This window comes from Balaenoptera physalus (assembly GCF_965194825.1).
Source record: "Balaenoptera physalus genome assembly, chromosome: 6".
Classification (NCBI taxonomy): domain Eukaryota; kingdom Metazoa; phylum Chordata; class Mammalia; order Artiodactyla; family Balaenopteridae; genus Balaenoptera; species Balaenoptera physalus.
The window spans coordinates 100,137,196-100,155,027 of record NC_138885.1 but is presented as its reverse complement, the minus strand read 5'-3'; the positions used below and the strand labels follow the sequence as shown (position 1 = coordinate 100,155,027).

At 36.6% G+C, this 17,832-nt stretch overlaps 1 protein-coding gene across 47 annotated transcripts in view; it reads right to left on the bottom strand.

Annotated features, from left to right (window-relative positions):
• Positions 1-17,832, bottom strand: part of MAP2 (microtubule associated protein 2) — a 278,235-nt gene that overhangs the window by 129,986 nt on the left and 130,417 nt on the right. For 45 of the 47 annotated variants that reach the window (XM_082466888.1, XM_082466889.1, XM_082466917.1 and 42 more), the window contains one exon: positions 14,764-14,831. The gene's annotated coding sequence lies outside the window, so the exon portion shown is untranslated. Of the gene's footprint in view, positions 1-14,763; positions 14,832-15,103; positions 17,805-17,832 lie in introns of those variants that run through there. The other 2 variants (XM_082466906.1, XM_082466885.1) reach the window with 1 other exon arrangement.

The following is a 17,832-nucleotide window of genomic DNA, read 5'->3' as shown; positions in this document are numbered from 1 at the left end:
TTGGTATACAAATGATGACTAGGGTAGGCTGTAAGTAATGGGAAAACTCCAAATAACAGTGGCTTAAACGAAATGGAAATTCATTACAAGATTATTTCATATTCAGAATGGTTGCTGAAGCTCTAGCCATTACGTATGAATTCCCACCAGCAGAAAGGAGGAAGGAGTGATGAATAGCACACTCCTTCTTTTTAAGCAGTTGAGTTAAGTTTCACACACAACTTTTGTTCATATCTTACTGGCCAGAAATTAGTCATATGGTTACACCTATATACAAGGGAGGCTGGGATTCTGGATCTTATTCTGAATGGCCATGTGATCATGAATCCTCCAAAAAGTTGTGGTCCTATTCTTACTGAGGAAGAAAGAGATAATCGATATTGGGGGCAAAAGTAATCTGTACCACCTTAATTATGAGCTAAGGTCTTACGCATGAATTAGAAAAAAAATAAAACTTATAAATTGTACCAGGCTTTTAAAACAACAGAACTTTAAACCACATCAAAATGAACTCACTTTGAATTAGCACTATGCATTTTGCCTAAGTTGCCAAGTACATTTTTAAACCTTAATTATAATATAGATGGGCTGGGTAAGTTAAACAGAGCTTCCCCATCAATAAATATGGTTTTGTACTGCCACAAAGCAGACTCAGCTATGCCAATATTTGAACATAGTTGTTTATGGTTTCATTTCCTTTACTTTTAATAGTGGCCATAAAAAGCCAAACAAATTCATTTTATTCACATTCCTTTGAATGAGGCCTTGAATTTAAATTATGTCACCGGATCCACTAACATTTAACTATGGCTGGTGACTTATCCTCTACAGACATTCAACTTTGGAATAATAACTGTATGCAGATAATGAGGATTAATAGCAGTCAGATAGCACATTGTATATGCATCACTCAGCATACATTCACATTGATTTATTTCATGTTTCGTCTGTTTCATGTGTTCTCAGTTTGTTTCTAATAATAAAGGCTATCAATAAGATGCTGGGTTTTAAGAATTTAGGAAAAATAGTCCTTTTATCAATTATCCACAAATGGTTCCCAGTACGCTGAAGTCAAAGACTGCTGTGATTCTTAACTTTCTTTCTACATTTAAATTTTTCTTAACATTTTTTCAGCTTTTACAATTAAGCCACTCTACTGTTATTGCCATTTAAAAATTTTTCCTTTTCCTGGGTGCTTCAAGTCCCAACTTCATTGAGAGAGAAGAAACTTTCAATGAACTGAAGCCACATGAAATAATATTTTTGATAGCTAATTAACAGCACTACATTATACTCATTATTACCTAAATATTCACATTCTTAATTTTGTCAAGCAAAAGGATCACACAAAATTAAGTTGTACATTCTATGCTAAACCTAAAATTCACATTTGTTTAATTTAACTGCAGTATTTCAACTACATTCTTGATCTGCTTTTATCTTCGTCTTTCCATTAGGTAAAAAAATATATCCATGAACAACTGCTTATTTTAGTATTGCTACTAATACATAATTTCTGGTTCTTCTGCATCACATATAGCATTTTAGTTCTAATATCAACTTGGCATCACCTTGCAATTTCTACTGGGTAGGGAAGGGGTTTTCCTGTAACTGTGGCTCATCTCCAGGTTTGGATTTACTGGTTACTCTGGATCCTTGACAAAGTCTTATATATAAAGATAGCTTATATTTGTTTTCCACTTTACAGCTTTCAACATGCATTCATAAGTTCCATCTCAACCCTCAAAATCAGATACCATCATTATTTTATAGGAAAAATAAGGCCCAGAAAAGGGAAATAATTTTTCCATTCGCTAGTAAATAGTAAAGGTAGAACAAGGTAACTAGCACAAAAAAGTGCAGTGTAAACATATATGGATGCTATGAAAATGATAAAAATGTTGAAAAATAATGTAACTCTAAAAAAAAATTTGAAGATATTCTAGAAGTCAGAATGCAGATAGGCTGAGATATAGAAAAAACACCAGGGAAACTGCTGCTAGGAGTTTCAGCAGGTCCATCCCAAGGAAACCTGGAGAAACTCCAAGCTGAAAGTCTTCAAATACAGAGTCCGAGGGGGCTGTGAGACCAATATCATGGCAATTCACTAAGAAACGTATTCAGAACAATTGAGACCCTTTCTCTTCTTCTCCTTTGCTACTACATTTTTAGCTGAAGGAAGAAGCTTTTGCCCCCAACAGTAAAAATAAAAACTAGTCTTTAATGAAAGCGGGTGATCAGTTTTGGAAACAGTTCTGGTACGGATAAATCCATGCAGAACTGAAACACATTGCGGAATTGTAGGGACCCTAACCTGCTCACTTGCTAGTTCCACCTCCATGCTCCTTCTGGGATGCCTGCTCCTGACGAAGTCAGCTCACTTACCTAGAACTTGCGGTCAGCCTTCACGGTGAGGAAACTTACAATAGCTACCTATGATCCTCAGCCTAGTTCTTCATTCATTAAAACAAACAAACAAACACAAACCCTTCAAATCAAGGCATTTGAGAAAAACCAGAGGCATGAATAGAAAAGTACTTTTAAAAATGACTCCTGGAAATATTTTCTCCCATTTTGAGGGTTGTCTTTTCTGCGGCAAAGTGAGGGTAGCATCGACATATGTACACTACCGAATGTAAAATAGATAGCTAGTGGGAAGCAGCAGCATAGCACAGGGAGATCAGCTTGGTGGTTTGTGATGACCTAGAGGGGTGGGATAGGAAGGATGGGAGGGAGGCTCAAGAGGGAGGGGACATGGGGACATATGTATGCATATGGCTGATTCGCTTTGGTGTACAACAGAGACTAACACAGTATTGTGAAGCAATTATACTCCAATAATGATCTATTAAAAAAAAAATGACTCCTGGAGAAATAGAGATGATTGAGGGAACAAAAGAAAACTTACAGTTATAGGTGTCTTTCTCAGAGGCATGTGAAAGAATATTGCATACTTTAAAAATAAACTTCCTTCCAAAAATGAATTACAGAAAATTATCAGAGAATAAGAAAAAAATTCCTGTAAATTAACATATGATTTAAAATATATAATTAAAAAATAGAATTGGCAGGATTAAAGGCAAATAATAATTCAGCTGATTAGAAGAAGAAAAAAACTCCTTGAATGTAGAAAAAGTGAAAAAGGGATTTTAAAAATATGTGAAAAAGGAGATGAAACAGATCAATCCAGTAAGTCCAGCATTTATAAATAGAAATCCTCTAAATATGGGACAGAGGCAGAGATAACCAGAAAAAGAAGAGAGGAAAGTGTCTGTTAGTTTAAAAGGTTTAAATAATTTAAACTAATAACTAATTTTAAATAATCTTATTGCCAAATTAGATGACTATTAAAAGACCTACATATAGACACATCCTTTTGAAATTGCACAAAACTCCTAAAACTGACTATAAAGAAAAAGAAAATCAAGGTTATTCACAGAAGAATGAGAACCTGACTGATATCAGAATTCTTATCAATAACACTAGATGCTAAAATATAATAGAGCAAAACTGCAGATCTAGCCAAATTACCAATCAAGTATGAGTACTATATGAAGACATGGTTTGAGACATGTAAGGACTCAAACTTATCAATAACCTGCCATATATGAATAAATGCCTTTAGAAGAAGCTCCAATAAAACAGAAATGGAATATAATAAAAGATAACATGGGATAGAAAGTACAGGGAGAGAGGAATATAGCCTAGAAGAAGGGTTGGAAAATTATGGTCCATGGGCCAAATACAGCCACCACCTGTTTTTGTAAATTACGTTTTATTGTCACACAGCCATGCCTATTCATTTACTTACTATCCATGTTTCTTTTGGGCCACAATGGCAGAGCACACTGTAGCTGTATGATTAGCTGTAATGGAGACTGTATAGCCCTCATAAACTAAGAGTATTTACTATCTGTCCCTTTAGAAAAAGTGTGCTGACCTCAGTCTACAAGAAAGGAATTTGGTTGCAAGAGATTAAAGTCACTGAATCAGAATCAGAAGAATTCTTAGAGTATAACAATTATTAAATTGGCTTTCACTGGGATATGAGGTTGAGGATGGGTTTAGGGAAGAAGACTCTAATTTTATTTTGGTCCCTTTGTTTGGCTTGATTTTTTTTTTACCATGTGCAGGTATTTGATTAATTCAAAAATAATAAATTCAGCACTCATTCAAAAATATACATTGCATGCCTACTCTACAGTAAGTAGTTGTCAATGCACTGGGGAAATAGCAGTGGACAAAGCAAAGTCCCCATACTTTTAGAATTTAAATTCGTTTGTGGGGGGAGACAGAAAACATACAATCTTGGCATTATTATTGACATTTTGAGCCAGATAATTCTTGGTTGTAAGGAGTTCATCCATTGTAGGATACTTAGCAGCGTCTCTGGCCTCTACCCTTTAGATATCAATAGCTCTTGTCCAGTTACGACAATCAAAAATGTCTCTGGACATTTCCAAATGAGCCCTGGCAGGGGAACAAATTGTCTTTGGTTAAGAACCACTGGTACAGAGTAAAAGGTCTGGCTTTGGGGCCAGCAGACCTGGGTCTTACTTCATCCTCCACTAATTATTAGCTATTTATCCTTGGGAAATATACTGAACTTCATTAAACCTCATCTTCCTCTTCTGTGAACTGGGGATAAAAAAACTACTGTGCGGGTGGCTTCTGCTGCTGCTTCTCCTTTTCCTTCTTCTTTTCCTTCTTCCTCCCCTTCCTCTTCCTTTTCTTTTTCTTCTGAAAATGTATGTCCTTGGCACAAAATACACATTAAATAAATAAGAGCTATTATTATTTAATTATAATTGTAGCAATGAGGATGAGGAAGAGGAGGAGAGAAGTGTGTGGAGTGGAGTGTGTGCAAGGGTATTGAGGGATGCAGAGGAGTCACTGTAGGCCTTGGATATTTGGGTGAGGGTCTGGTTATGCTCTCGCCAAAGAAGCACTGTGGTGATGGACTTGTACTATGATATGTAATGTTCTATAAAAATAACGTGGCTAGGGAGCACTTGAAATGTGGTTAGTATGACTAAGGAAGTAAACCTCAATTATTTTTTGTTTTAATTCATTTAAATTTAAGTAGTTGCCTATGGCTAGCTGCTACCACATTGACCAGCACAGCTCAAGAGAGCAAACAAGAACCACTGGAAGGAAAAACATGGGAACACAAAGAAGAGCTTATATTACAGTTTTTCTGTGAGATGAACGGGGTGGTGGTGTTCAGGGCAGGGAGAGCAGATAAAAACATTTCGGTACCTCTGGCACTGAGAGCCTGGATGAGGGTGGTGGACAGAAGAATCTGGGCAAGAGGTGGGCCACTGCAATGAGGATGTCCTCAGTGGATTCATTCCTATTGGTGCTGCCTTGAGATACTGACCTCAGCTCTGACCCTACTCAGTGGCCTCTGAGGTTATCGTTTTTCTTTACATGTGCCACCCTGAGGTCAGAACTGAGATCCACAGCTTCCAGCTCAAAATTCTTCATAAGCTCTTATAATTATCCTAATATTAGGCAAAATACAATGCCTGCTTTTTAAAATGTTTTTCCATAGATCTGATTTTCTGAAGCTTTAATCATTTTCTTTGTGATCCTGGGTTCTTGCTGAGCTGTCTACTACTTGACTAAAATTCTGTGAAACTTAGAACTAAATCATGAATTCTTATTAATCTATCCCTCCAGCAAATGCTTTTTAAATCAGTAAGATGACATGTTCTGTGATATATTTAGACTTAGCTCCTTTTCATACTGAAAAGTTTAAAACCATTTCAGTAATAACTGATATTTTTTACTAGTATTTACTGAGCTCCACGCCCTGCTCATCCAGGATTCTAAAGGGAGAGCGGGGAAATCCATTTAGTGGAGGTCACAGCTACCTTGGAATGGGTTATTTTAGCAGTCAAGTCAATGCATTATTAAAATAGTCTAGACTTAGAACAATATACTCATTCATCTGTTTTGGCTGCATGGCAGTAGAAAGTAAAGGTTTCAGGGCCAGAACAAGTATACAAGCCCAGGTTAACTATCTTCTAGTGGAGTGACTTGGGTAGGTCACTGCATTCTTTACACTTCAGTTTTCTCATCTGTAATAAATATAACAAGATCTGCCGTTCCCATTCCAGAGATTGTTGTGAGCTTTGTGATGTCATGTATTAGAAAATGCTTTGTATCACTTAAAAAGAGGTACTGATTTTTTTTTTTTCTTAAAATCTAAATGCAACTTCTTAGCCGGTCACATTAGTTTAACAATTTTATATTCCAAAGTCTACATCCTGGGTCTTTTTGTGAGCATAACATACAGAGTAGAACTAAAAATGCATGCACATATTAAGCTATATATTACATTTATTATGTCCCTTTGATTTATTGGACTATCCACCGTCCTGTAGAGGAAAAGTGCAGCAGTGTGACCAGAATTATTTGAATTACTCAGGACCATGAGTGCTTGTATGATTTAAAATTTTTTTTAATTGTTAGATCTCATATTTCCTCAAGTACCAATAAAAATCTTGGAAAGTCAGTCATTTTAGGGATTTCTGTCCTCAACTATTTAAAGTATTGGCAGTGTAGGTGTGCTTTTTAAGATTCTAGAATATCACAAATTCACCTGCAGCTATACCCAAAATTGTGCTAACCAGTTGCTCTTAGACACTATGTGAGAAGAATCCTAAATGCCTACGTGTTGCATCTTATTCTGTATACGTAACAATGAACTCTTAGCATGAGAAAATTCTACAATGAGCAATAAAATATTTTTAAAGAAAACTAAGTACAAATATGGTTCACCTTGGAAATAAAACATAAGATCTTCCCGAAATGAAACATCATTTCCTAAATTCCTACACAATGCAAAGAAATATATGTTCGTTGTAATCTGTTAAATGGAGTAGCTTTCTTTTAACATTTGCCAGATGTGGATCAATGTACTTCCTCTGCTTTAAATGGTCATAATCCAGAGTCATTAACACCAGAGAGAATCTGAAGAAAGGTTAATTCAAACCATCTGAGGCAGACCCAAGTGGAATTCACAAAAAATGACGATTGATTCAGACTTTTTTTTTTTTTTTTTTTGAGAGAGGGAGAGTTTGCGTCAGAAACACCAGAGATTATCCTGTCTACTCTGAGACTCTTAACAATTGAATGAATGATGAAAGGGCACAGACATGGTATTCAAACTCTGGCAGTTTTACCAATCCCAGTTTGACTGTGCAAAGAAGACCAGCACTGTCCATTACAGAAAAACTACAGTTTCACACACACTTATTTTCTTAGCTTCAACTTGGCACATGTATTAAGGGCATTTTCTGTGTAGTCAGCAAGGAAGTACTAAGAAGTACTAAGATGCCTTAAGACATGGTCTCTCTCCTCAAGGATTTTCCCCAAGTTTTCTCCTTGAAGAAATGTGTTTTTCTATTTAAGTTGACTTCTGTTCATATGAAAACGAATTTGATATTTCCCTGGAAGTTTCAATTTAAAGTTTCTAATGACACTGCCCCTGCCTACTTGGCTGTTAAACACCAAATTACAAAATGACAGTGGCAAAGTCTAAAGATCAGGTCATGACATGGCTTAGAGATAGAACCAGCCTTTTAGCAAAGGATAAATGCTGATAAATGTGAGGATATCACAGGTGTTCAATATGCACTTAAGCTGTTTTTCCTTGATGACGAGTATGCCGTATTTCTTTGACTTGTTATTTTCTTAGATATTGCATAGCTGAAACATGTGCTGTGGAAGGAATCAGCCAAGTATAGGCACCCATGTTCCTACAGCTATAAGGGAAGATTGAGAGTTACAGCCTAGCAGTGAGGCAGAAAGATAACACTCCTCCAGATGGAGTCTGTCAAGGCTTCTTGTGAACACTTAGCCCCTCTGAACACTCTAATCGTCTACAAACACATGCATCCTTCCTTCAGAGGAATGCAGGTTGCTGTCACCAACCGAAACAGTCCTCCAAAGGGAAATGATTTTGTTGGAAAAAAAAAATGCATTCTTTAAATCAGAGACTATACTCAATAGCCTCCTGTGACTTTAAGGAGAGTCCTCCAAGGCTTGTACTAGGCTGTGTGTGGCAAGAAGACGGGATGTAAAAATTGGGAAGCTCTGCTACTAAGCACAGAAGAACATAAGGGATGTGAAGAGCTAGCAGGCCAGAGAATTTAGCAGGCTAGGACTGTGCTGATCATCCAGGCAGAGAGGAGTCCAACGAAATTATGAAGCAGGGAACAGAACTGGAGTTAAGAAACTGGCCCAGGGTTATATGCACTCACATTCCCAAACCTGAGCCACAAGAATTCATTATATGGCTTGATAAAGCATTGAGCGTGGGCGGAAAGAATGAAATGTCAGTAGCTCATTAGGACTGGTTCAATGGCTTTCATAAAATAACTGATTGGAATTGAAAAAGCTTAGAGCTAAAGAGGGACAAATCTCTCTCACCATCAAAGAGGCTTAAAAGTATGTAGTGCTACTGCAGGAAGAGAAGGACTCACATTTGACTTGCTCATAACAACAGCTCCTATCATATCGATTTTTTTTTTTTTGGTCTGGAAATTTGCCTTCTAACTTCTTGCTAATCAAAGCATGCTCCACGGTCCAAAAGTAACAACATCACCTGGGAGTTTGTTAAAATATAGAATCTCAGGCCCCTCCTCAGACCCACTGATTCCAAATCTGCATTTTAATAAGATCCCCAGTTGATTCATCTCTGCTGTAAAGTTTGAGACGCTTATCTCCCAGTATCTACCCTTATACCTTATCACCCATTCTCTGCATAGCTGACTCAGTAATCTTTTAATTTGGTTTACCGACTGATTATTTCCCCTCACTAGAAAGAAAGTTCCATTAGGGAAGGAAAAGGGCATGGAATTGGTGTTCAAGAAATATTCACTGAATGAATAAGTGAATTTTCCTCCAGTCTGAGATAAAGTCTGGATGATATGTTAAGGTCCCCGTATCTTTACCACTAGACAATCTCACTCTCTTTTCTTTCACTTTTATCTGTAGGGAAGATGAATTTTGCTTGCCAAGCCCAAATCCCTGCCTGTGCTCTTCATCTCCCTTCCATTAGGACCTTGCTCTTTAAGTGTGTCCTTCTTCTGCTTCCATACATAGCACACCCCCCTGACCCCCCCCAGCCCGTCTCTATCTGCCCCCTCCCCTTCAGTTTAGGACTCTACTTGTTAGTAAGAGAAGGGGAAGTCACAGCCCTCCTTGCCTTACATATTCTATCTCTTTCCTGTGAACCCTGGCCTTCTTAAAAATGTTTCCTATTATTTTCATATCCTTATTTACTTATTTACTTCTCGAGGTCTTGCTTCTGTCCCCACAGTTTGATTGGTTTGAGTCAGACCCAGATTCAAAACTTGTCCTAAAACTTGTGCAATTCTCTCAGTCCCTGGTCCTTCATTTTTTAAGAGGAGATATAAGACTCTACATTGGAGTCACTGGGATAATTAAAGTGCCAGAGGCTGGCACATGGCAGGTGCTAAAGTAATTTTAGATTCTCTTTCTTGGAAGAAAGCTGAGGCTAATTTTGAAACCAGTAAATTATATCTGACCAGGAACTTGACAATATAGAATACTGTGATTCTTTTGTTAGGAAATATCTATTGGAAATCACTTGAAATATCATGTAAAAGTGACATAACGAAGTATCTCATTGCACTATTGTGATGACAGTGAAAAATTAGGAACAATGGGGAATAAACATATCCAACGTCTACATGACAGAACATTATGCAGGTGGCAAAATGCTGTAAGAGATGAGTGGAAAAAAGGCAGAATTCAAATTGTATGGTTCTGATCCTGATTATGTAAATTTAAATGCAATAGAGGAAAAGAAACAAGCTAAAAGGTTTAGAAAATGTTAACCATAATCTCTGGATTGTGTAATTATGGATTACACAAGGAAGGATTATTTCCTTCCTTACAGTCTTCTAAATTTTATAAACTTTACAAAATGTTGATGTATTGTTTTTATAACAGAAAACATTACTGAAATAAATAATAAATCCAGCGGTCTCTTATTTATTCTCATTCTTCAATTTTTCTGGAGAATTTGCATTTTAGCCTTGTTTTCTGTTACTTCAACCGTCTTCTTTTTTCTTTGCTTTAAAAAAAAAAAAAATCTTCCTTGAACTTTGTCAACCCTTCCCTCATTCTGCATCCTAAATGTGAATGCTGTCAAGAATTTCCTCTCTGGTCCTCTTCTCATCTTTCTTGATAATGTCATCCACCTCCTATTTCCCTAATTTCTCTTCTCAGCTTTGGATCTACATGTTCTGCAATCTAGTAGACCAGTCCACCCACATCCAGCCAACATGGCCTAAACTGGCCTCTTCATTTTATTCACTCTCTCACTCATTCAGTCAGCATGTATTGGCTGTCTACTACGTACTAGGCTGTCTGCTAGAGACTAGGGATACAATAAAGATAAAAGTGGGGGGGCTCTTTCCTCAAGCAAGTTTTACCTACCTTTCTCCCCTGATTTTTCCAGCTGTCAAATTCAAATGTTAGAGTCACCATTGAGTCCTTCCGCTTTTCATCCCTCCTACCAATCAAGAGGTTGCAATTCTCAGGGTATAAATTTGAGTTCGGAAACAACTTTCACTTTCATGACCTCTTTTTTAATGCCCACTGTCAACACCCTCTTTGAGCCTTTATTTTTTCCTGGATTATCCTATGACAGCTTCCAAAGTGATGTTTTCTTCAATATGCTCTCACACACAACCCTGTCATATACAGAGCTATAAAATAAGTCCTGTGAAAACAGTGTAGGTAATTGTGGTCTCCTATCCAGAATACAGTCAATAGCTTTTCAGTGAATACTGAAAAACATCTCCTCAACTTGGCATTTACAGTCCTCTTTCAATGTGTTAGGTTGAACTGAATGAAATTTTCATTTTGTAGTTCAAAAAGGGTAGAATATTAGGCATTCCTAATATTAGGAATATTAGGCATGGTACAACCTAACAGTATTCACGTATATTTCCATCCTTATCTTCTAAGAATCCCCTTCTTTTGTCCTGCATTCCAGAATATAAATGGGATCAGTCTATGCTTTTCTTGCATGTTCACTTCCTTTGGATCCTTTGCTAATGTCATTTGTTCTTCGGAGCTCCTCCAGGCATTATCTGTCCCTTGAATATTTCTATTCGTCCCTAAGTTCCACCTCAAAAGACTCATCCTCCACTGCTGAGTCTCTTCTCAATTTTTAGTAATCCTGCCCTTCAATGAGCCTGGGTGCTACTTCCTGGTTTTAATCCGCTGCACCCAGCTGAGCTCAGAAGGTGTTCTCTTGTATATACTCCCTTTCAAGTAGACCATCCTAATACATATTTGTGTAATTGTTAGTGCCCTCAGTTGTTTTTCTGGGTTAGTGAGTTGTACTTTACGGGTGCATGCGCATTTTCACACTGTTTTCTGCTTCTTTATCTATTTTGGCCGTATGAAACTTCGGCCATGATTTCAATTAAAAAAAAAAAAAAGCCTTTGCAAGATATGGCATCAGTTATACTATTTAGCACTTGAATTTTCTGGCTAATTTTCTTATATAGATGATGCAATTCAGTAATATGACTTCACTGTAATGACATAGGAGATATTTTATGAATCCACTTATTTCAAAACTAATTTATCTCTGACATTCTTCTTTCAAGAATAAAAATCCTCAGGTTAAATATAAAATATATATTTAAAATATAAAATATACCAGAGCTTGAACATTACAGTTAAGTATTTTAAGATGTATTCACTCCTACCTTATATATATAAAAACAAGAATCTACAAGCATTCTGTTTTAACCTTATTTCAGTAACATATATTTCATGTGCATAATAAAACATTAAAATGATGATTATGAGCCAAAAAATCTACTAGAAAAAAATGTAGTATTCTGTGATTAATATGAAGGACTTTGGGCCAGACTTGCGTTGACTGTCCAATTGGAATCTCAGTTCATTCATAGTATGGAGACCATACCCATCTCCCCGGATTGTAGAGAGAGTTAAAATGTAATAACGTATGTTAAGGGCTTAGGATATTATCTAGCACATAGTTAATAACAAAAATTATAGCTTTATTAATAAAAATAAATGACAAGAATAGCATTCCCTAAAGCTATTATGATTCTAGAAATTTCCTTACAGATTATATATATGTATATAAGCATATATATATAAAATGATGTCATACTTAGTAGTTCATAATAAGCAACCAAGCGTTTAAGAAGATTATGACGTCATTCCTAGTATTACATTGAGAGAGAAAGAGAACGGCCTCCCCGCCCCGTCTGCTGCAGCAAAATTTTGGCTGAAGACGTGAAGAGCAGTAAACAATGCCAAGCCTCGGAGTAGTATTTAGGAAGCGTCCATAACGCAAAACTCATACTGCAGTTTGGGGTCTTTCCCTTAGCTGGTGAAAGTGAAAGGGGACATTTCAAAAATTCTTTCCATCTTAACCTAAGACCAGAAAAACCCTTTTGCATATAGCCTGAAGAAATTTTGGCACATGGTTTGCTTGATTTTCTACCTGATATTAATTATTTAATTAATTTTGATTAATTAGAAACATATAATGAATATTTGGGGTAACTGAAAAAAAATGTACCAAATGTCTGTTTTAGAGTCTGTCATCTCATGAAAAACAAGAACAAAAAAGTAATGGGGGGAAATATCGACAAAGTCATTTATCCATCAAATAATTAAATAAATATTTATTGAACTCCTGCTGTTGTCCAGGGACTATTCTATATGCTGAAGATTTCAGTGAAAAAATCAGTAAAGGGATTAACTAATGTCAAGACGATATTGATTAGAAAAACCATGATACAGGTCCCTGACTCTCTGAGAGTCCAATAGCCAAATTCTATTTTGATTTGACAATGTAACAGACTATTTGAATAAACCCTGATTTATTACACAAAATCTATTAACATACCACAAGATGAATTTTAAAATGGTCCTAGAAAATTTAGGAATCAAGAAACTTTTGATGAGGTAATATGCCACTTCTCTAATACCCAGATAAATCATAACAGAGCTGATTAATGCCTAGCGACAATATACTGAATACATCTTTTAGTGGTTAAAAAACAACTTCATCCTTTTCCAATTCACGTAAATACCCCAAAGTTCAAAATTAATTTAGTGAGTTGCTAAATGAGTCTGAAGATCAGGAAACAGTTTCTCACCTGAAATATATCCTGTAGAAATTTAGTTAGATGGTAAAATACCAAATATATATATATATATATATATTTTTTTTTTTTTCACCAAATATGAAATGTTTTCACTTACTCTGAGTGAAACCTAAAAAGAGAGAATGGTCCTAAGGGTTTTATAGTATCCAAGAGGAATAGTAAGTCCTGTTTGGAAATTTCATACATGATTCCACTGAGAAATTTCTGAGGAAAAAAACACAATCTATTTCACATATCTCTGAGACTAGCCTATTAGATTTTGTTCAATGTCTGAAATAATGCAGCTTCCTTTTTTAGAACACACAGATTTATTTTAATGAATTCATTCTCCTGTGCAAAAATATTATGTGAAGTTGCCTACACTCTGGAAGGGGGGGGGGGTGACAGTGGCATCTGCCCCTTCCTTCTCTCCCACAATAACTACCCACAGCAGCAAGGCTCTTAATAAGTGCTTGTGGAATGAATAAATTAAGGCTCTCATAATTACACATTGCGGAGAAAATTAAATAAGCACAATGCGTTCATCTCCTTCAACTGCTACAAATATTCACACTCACAGGTGTACACTTGCATACTTCTGGTATTTCAAGATCAGTCGTTAAACATTAGCCATTTTTAAAGTACATTTAAGAAAACAAACCTTACTGCATAAAATATTTTGGACTGATACTCGAGGTGAATGCTAAGGAAAGACTTAACAGATGTATTGATCTTCTCAGCAAGGTGGAAAATGTCTTCCGTTTTTTAAAAGGCAAATTATAAATATTGGTTTTACTGACATGAGCATATGTTCAAGTCAAAGATCATCATAAAGAATTAACGATCCCATAATTGGCATCTCCGATCAATATATATCCTGATGTTGAATTTGAAGATTAATATTTTTCACATAAGGCATAGGGCCCAGGATCAATGATTCAACTGCTTTCACGGCAAGATGAAAGATTACTTTCTTATGCTGTCAATGCTAAATAAAGCATATGTAAAATCGGTTCTTTCAATAACAAACAACCTCAACCTTTAAATATATACAGTGTTGAAGACTAAAGCATCAGTGAAGAAGTTACAATATTTTATTCGCAAAACCCAACAATACTGAGTCATTCCTGGGCTTTCGTCTCTAGTGCTCATTCTACCTGGGAAGGGCAAGCCATTTTATTTAGCCATTTAAAAAATATCACTTACTAGCAGGATTCCCTCAGATAAAATCATTACTTAGCATATTTCTCTTAAATTCAAATTATTTAATTTTTCATTAAGAGAGAATTTTGGATATTTTTTTAAAGCTGTTACAGTGATGAAAATACCTAAAAAAGCCAGAAATATTGATATTTGCTAACAACTTGCAGCACAGACAAAAAACATAATTCTTTAGACATCTTAGAATCAAAATAGCCTTGGACAATGGCATTCTCGGCATAGCAAATCATACATGCTATAGACAATGATCAATGTAGGCTTAAGGATAAAAGACCAACCATAGAGAGATTAATTTAAATAAAACATTCCAAATCCTCCCTGATTTTCCCTCATTTAAACACCCAAACAAAACATGTGGTACCTTTTACTTTTCTGAATGAGTAGTTTCCAATCAATGTTTCCTCGGTTAGAGACAACAAGCTGAAGAACCTACCGAAACAAAACAAAAGAAAAAAATTCATATATAGATTTATTAGCTAAATATTGAAAACTGTAACTCACCAGCAAGCAAACGCATTCTTATATCCAGATAATAAATCTACGTCTTGAGATCTGTAGCACAAAAAATGCAGTACTTGAATTTTTAGGAAGCCCAGGAAGGAATTTAAAAGCATTTTACTGTGAGATCACATATAGCAGATGCTTTGAAAAATGGATTAAAAAGAAAACAAAATAAAATGTAAAAAAACCCAAACCATTACCAGAGCATATGCAGCGATACCACCCAAGTCTAGCCTTTGAGAATTGCTGCAGAATCCTTCTCCCCTAGCATTATCTCCGCGGGCTGGCTCAGGCTCTCTAGCTCCAGACAGACGCAGTCTGCAAGCCACCAGCTCCTGTCTGTGTGTGTCGGGGAAAGGGAAGCTGCAAATTAGAAAAAGTCCCCGCAGTGGCGAAAAGGAAAATAAGGCGAGTGGGAGAGGGTGAGAGAGCTCACTAGCCTCAGAATTTTCGAGAATGATGACAAGCCACCCAGTTCCGCCATCATTCACTGACAATAAGATGTAGCCCTGGCGTATGATTTAGAGGTTTGCATAGGGGCTTCTGGTATCAAATGCCTGACAGGCATCTTAATTGCCTCCATCCAAGTGTGTCCCCAGGAGTCGAGTCTATAAGCCTATGAATGTCATCATCTGTTCTCCTTTGTGTTAATGCCAGACACAGACACATACATACACACGCGCGCACACACACACACACACACACACACACACACACACACACCCCGTGCTTAAATAGAGAAACCGTTTTCCGGCATATAGGATTACAAAGAAGTTGGGCTACATAAACTGGACATGACAAAACAATAGTTTATGGGAATTTTTATTATCTGCATTCATGGCATCAGAGATTTTTGAGGTTTTGTCATTAGCAGAAAATTACAATATTTTTAAAAACTGAGTGTCACATATTGCTTATTTATATTCCAAATAAATAACTGTGTTCATTAGAGACATGTTTATATTTATGTATATTTTTAATGGAAAATTCAATCCCCTTGTAACTGTGATAATTACGCACTTGGCAATGGTTTCCTTACAAGGGAGAATGCAGCAAAAAACAAAGAGGATTAGGAAACCAGGGTTGATGTGTGATTTCTGGGGGCAATCTATTTTATTCCCTTCACATAAACAAGCAAAAAAGAGGTAGCAACCAGCTTGAGTATCGAGACTTTACAGTCCCTGAGGACCAAGACAGGGAATTGAATCTCTGACATAATCAGTATCCCCTTTATGTTAGCAACTGAAAGTAACAGTTGAATATCCCAGTTTTACAGTGCCCCTTATGTAGGCAGGTTAAGTATGGAATAATTCCCTGCATTTATTTCCTGGACAAAAGGGATGGGGAAAATGTTAATAAATAAATTAACTTTTACAGCATTCTTAGCTCCCTGCATCAGTGAATGTAGCAAAATTCCATGTGTACCAAAAGGTCCGGCTGTGAAGAAGATTGCTGGGAGGGAGCATCACCATGGTTACCGGAAACAGAAAGTAGGAAAAAAAATAAGGTGATGATAGAGAAGATGGAAGGAGACTACAGTGGAGGAAATTCAGAGACAGAATGATAGGCTTCATTTTCTTCTTTCTGGAAAGAACTGTCTATCAGTTTTATATTAGATTTCAAATGCATTAGGATGAATCTGCATTCTCTATCAGCCACCTTTCTTCTCTACTTTTTGATCACTAGGTAATTTTGCTTTCGTAAGTTTGGTTCTTTTGTATGACATGGATCCTGAGACTCCTTGCCTCTGACCCCATCCTGGACTCACGGACACCTCCCAGCCTAGTCCACACCCTTTGCCTCACAGTTGTGAAAGCTGAGGCCCAGGGAATCTGACCAAGGTCACAAAACTGACAGGAGATCCAATAGAGACACCATCCCATTTTCCTGGTTCGGGTCCCTTGTTTTTCTTCTCTCACCAAGTGACTTTCTTTCTGTGCTCTCTTCCATTCTGTTTGCAAGCATAACAAATTCCAGAAACATCCTTCGTCTTTCATTTTGTAAGCCTTCTTCTATTTGTTAAAGCAGAGATCTTCCTCTTTAAAATTAGGCATTGCAATCAATCCGAGGACTAGCTTTGTTTAATAGCTGTGCTGTACTGTACTGGACGTCTGGAGAATCTGGGGTAATTATGTCACTGCTTTTCTTTCATTTCCAGTCTGGCAGTCAGATTGGCATGATCGCCCTTTTGTGAACCTATCTTGTACAGCCTGAACTTAATCAGCATATACTAGGCACTCCATCCTCCCTGGCATCATTCTTTCTGCAAGCATGAAATTGGGCAATCGAATTGAATCAGCCTCCCAAGGTTCTTCCTAGTTACAGACAATGTGAACCTTCCTGGGGTTACCCAAATAATGAAGCTGCAAAATTGGGAGCTCATGTAAAATTAAAAAAAAAAAAAAAAAAAAAAATCACTCAAAGCAACCACTGGGGGGCATATTTCTGTTCTACTCAGTAAAAAATGGGAGTAGGGTTTTGACCTTGATGTTTTACTGCTTTTATTTCCTTTATAAAATGTTCTTTCAATATTCGGTTCTTATGACTCATTGCTTTTAGGTTAACTCATTGATAAGTAGAGCCATATTGCCTTTTTTGATGTCTAAAATACAGTTGCTGCCACCACTATTACCCTCTGTCCCCAGTTGTCATCTATAAAATAAATTAGTGACAGTAAAAAATATATATATATGATTACCCTAGGTAATAATTACAAGAGATTTCAGGTTTCAGTGAATCCTACATAGTGGTTAGGATTCTTTTCCCCCCAAAAGTATCCTTTTAAATATGATCTTTCTATTAAACGTCTATTTTTTTCTTCAGTGATTTTGGACATGAAGGTTACTTTTCAAAGCAAATGTTTTAATATGCTGTCCTCTATTGTTCACTTCTGAGCATAAAAAATGATGCACAAGACTGTCATTTCTTG